Source organism: Paramormyrops kingsleyae, chromosome 15, assembly GCF_048594095.1.
Source record: "Paramormyrops kingsleyae isolate MSU_618 chromosome 15, PKINGS_0.4, whole genome shotgun sequence".
Classification (NCBI taxonomy): domain Eukaryota; kingdom Metazoa; phylum Chordata; class Actinopteri; order Osteoglossiformes; family Mormyridae; genus Paramormyrops; species Paramormyrops kingsleyae.
In genome coordinates this window covers 7711028-7714773 of record NC_132811.1, presented here as the reverse complement: position 1 = coordinate 7714773, position 3746 = coordinate 7711028, and the positions used below count along the sequence as shown (strand labels likewise).

At 47.4% G+C, this 3746-nt stretch overlaps 1 long non-coding RNA gene across 1 annotated transcript; it reads left to right on the top strand.

Annotated features, from left to right (window-relative positions):
• Positions 1-620: 620 nt before the first annotated feature.
• On the top strand, positions 621-3522 carry LOC140578553 (uncharacterized). Its single transcript, XR_011982822.1, has 2 exons — positions 621-2563; positions 2890-3522. It is a non-coding gene; the product is annotated as an uncharacterized lncRNA (long non-coding RNA).
• Positions 3523-3746: the final 224 nt, after the last annotated feature.

The following is a 3746-nucleotide window of genomic DNA, read 5'->3' as shown; positions in this document are numbered from 1 at the left end:
GAACACTCACATCCTCTACAGTGTATGTACTAAGATTGACTTTGCTAAGTCAACAAATCTCAAGGTTATACTTTAAAACCACATCAGTTAACATATTTATGTCTGATTTGTATTATATTCCCCTCTATGAATTGCCACCTTGTCGTAGTGGAGGGATTTGTGTTCCCCTATGATCTTAGGAGCTATGTTTTCAGGGGCAATTGTCCCTGGTAGGGTTTCCCAAGGCAAATTAGTCCTAGGTGAGCAGCCAGACTATCAGAGCACCCCCACGAAGAAAAATAAAACAATGGACAATGTTACCCGACCTGGATTGGGGAGACCAGGGCCTTGCCCTGGAGTCAGGCCTGGACCAGGAGTTTGAGGGTGAGCAACTCGTAACCAGGCCTCCACCCATGGGTCCCAGGCGGGCATAGCCCAGGAAAATAACATGGGTCCACCCCCCTGTGGACCCACCACCTGCAGGGGGAGCTGTGGGAGTTGGGTGCAATGTAGATAGGGTAGTAGTCAAAGGCAGGGGTCTTGGAGGGCCAATCGTCTGAGGCCAAAACTGCCTCTAGGTACATGGAACATAACCTCTCTGGTGGGAAAGGAGCCTGAGCTGGTGTGGGAGGTAGAGAGATACCGACTAGATATAGTTGGGCTCACCTCAACGCACGACTCAGACTCCGGAACCAAACTCCTGGAGAGGGACTGGACTCTATTCGGCTCTGGAGGTGTCCATGGTGAAAGGTGCTGGGCTGAGGTGGGGATACTTGTAGCCCATCGGTTTGGTGCCAGCATGTTGGAGTTTACCCCGGGTGAGAGGGTCGCCTCCCTTCGACTTTGTGTCAGGGGAAGGGCTCTGATGGTGGTCTTTGCATATGCACTGAACATCAGTTCAGAGTATCCGGCCTTCTTGGAGACCTTGGAGTGGGTGCTGGAAGGTGCCCCGTCTGGGAACTCCATCATTCTGGGAGTGTTAAATGAGGGTGTGGGACTTTAATGCTCACGTGGGTAATGACAGTGAAACCTGGAAGGGTGTGATTGGGAGGAAAGGCCTGCCTGATCGTAATCCGAGCGGTGATCAGTTATTGGACTTATGTGATAATCACAGCTTGTCCATAACGAACACCAAGTTCGAGCATAAGGGTGTTCATAAGTGCACCTGGCACTAGAGCACCCAAGGTAAGATGGGGGAAGATGCCAGATAGACCTGGTAGACTCAAACGCATACTGAGGGTGTGCTGGGTGTGTCTGGTGGAGGCCCCTGTCCAGGAGATCTTCAACTCACACCTCTAGCAGAACTTCTCTTCTCTCACAAGGGAGTCAGGGGACATGGAACCTGAATGGGGCATGTTCCGGGACTCTATTGCTGAGGCAGCATTGTGGAACTGTGACCGTAAGGTGGTTGGTGCAAGTCTCTGTGGCAATTCCTGAACCCAGTGGTGAACACCAGTAGTAAAGGGAGCTGTCAGGCTGAAGAAAGAGGCCTTCTGAGCTGGGTTGGCTTGTGGTACTGGAAGGTCAAGTGGGAAGTGGCTCTGGCAGTTGCTGAAGCAAAAACTCAGCTGTGGGAGGAGTTTGGTGAGGCTGTGGAGAAGAACTTTTGGTCAGCCTTGAAAAGGTTCTGATAAATTGTCAGGCGACTCAGAAGCAGGAATGGACAGCTGTTGACCTCAACTGGGGCTATAGTCTGATAGTAGAAGGAATATTTCGAGGATCTCATTCTTAAAATGTACTTCTCGAATACACATACCAGAACATCATTTAGGTTCACCTGGGACACCATCAGAACGTTTACCCAGATCCTGCTGAGAGAAAAAGGTCATGGATGGAGACATGAGATGGAAGGTCTGGTGTTTGTGTCCTGGCTGGCATGTGGGGAATCATACCGTGTGACAGCTGTGTGACACATTTGCCACGGGCCACTGTCTGCAGAGCAGCCCACAGTATAACAGAGGAAATGATGACAGTCTGTCCTCCACAGGATCATCCATTTCCCAAAGCCAGATGAGTTGGAGGAGGTGAGAGAAGGCTTTGCTCACACTGGTGGACATGAGGCCTTTAAATTCACTGCAGGTGCCATAGATGGATGCCACATACAGACACGTCCATCAGCTGAACCACAGAAGAAATGCTATATAAATCGAAAGCTGTTTCCATCAGTGATCCTGCAAGGCATCTGTGACAGCCGAGGCAAATTTTTAGATATTTATGTTGGCGATACAGGGTCTGTGGATGATGCTTTTGTTCTACGCCAGGGGTACCAAACTCCAGTCCTGGGGGGCCGGAGCCCTGTGTAGCTTAGTTCTTTCCCCCTTCCACCACAAATGATTCAGCTCAAGAGCTGTGTGGTAATTAGCACAAGGAGTTTAATCAGGTGTGTTAAATGAGGGGGAACTGAAAACTGTGTAGGGCCCCGGCCCCCCAGGACTGGAGTTTGAGACCCCTGTTCTACGCAGATCTCCAGTGTTTAAGGAGGCACTTTACCCACCAGCAGGCTACGTTCTTCTTGGAGATGGTGGATACCCATGCCTGCAACTTCCTGTAGCTGTCATCACGCCGTTCTGGCAGCCTGTGTCGGGTAAGAATACATGACTGAAATATTCTGAAACTAGACCCCAAGACTCTGGTCCTCACTGCTTTCTTCAACGGGTTCAGTGAAATATCAAATAAGCAAGAGCTTGAGTGGGGAAAAATTAAACTAGAGGATTCAGGACTGGTCTTAGAATGACTGAATGGCCTCAGCCCTACACATTTTTGGTGTTTTTGTACAAAAGCTTATCAGTTAATTTACAGGACCATGGTGAGTAGGACAGGATGTATTAGGAGCAGGAAAAACATTAGAATGTACAGGGGAATTATATTCAAGTACTGTACTTTGTTAATTTGTTATCTACCAACCACCAGGGTGAGTTGAGGCCAGGTTCAACAGCCGTCATGCCAAGGCGAGATGCATCATGGCGCGCATGTTTGGCATGCTAAACGCCTGCTAGAGAGCTCTAGAGGTCCGGCCTCTGTTTCCCTCCGAGGGTGAAAGCTGCTTGTCACGTCCTCCACAATCTCTCCCTGTCCACCAATGATACCTTGGAAGAGGAAACTTGGCTACAGAGTGAAGAGGAGGATGAAGAAGATGAATTGAATTGCTCAGGAGATGAACATGAATTGTCAGGCCAAAATATTGGTGCCACATTGGCCGCACAACCGTCTGCCCCTGCGAGGCTGCCTGCATGCCTTGTAGACCATGATTACAGATTTCCAACAGATATTTAATTACCCTTGAAGCCTTCTTTTATATATTTAATTGGCGTAATTAAACACAAATTTAGTGTATTTGATTAATACATTTAAGTAGCTTTGTATAGTTTCATTTAGATTTACATTTAAGTTATTGTAGTTATTAGTTAGATATTGAATTGATTTTTTATGGCTTTTTATCTGCAAAGGAAAACCTTAAAGATACTTAATTTGCACATTGTAAAAACAACTGTGTGGAAAAAAAAAAACTACACCATAATAAACTAAATCATGTGTTTTCTACTATCAAGTATGGCTGCCCCTGTGCTGTGACCCCCCCCCTCACCTGTACATGTGTCTGTGTGTCATGCAGAGCAAGATGGGGAGGGGGGGGGAGAATTTTCCCACAGGGATATAGTGAATTATCATTATTTTATTCTCTCTCCATTGCTAGTGTAATTATCCACCAATTATAACTGACTGTAACCAGGATTAGGCAAACCCAACTCAATGCCACAATTAGCATAATT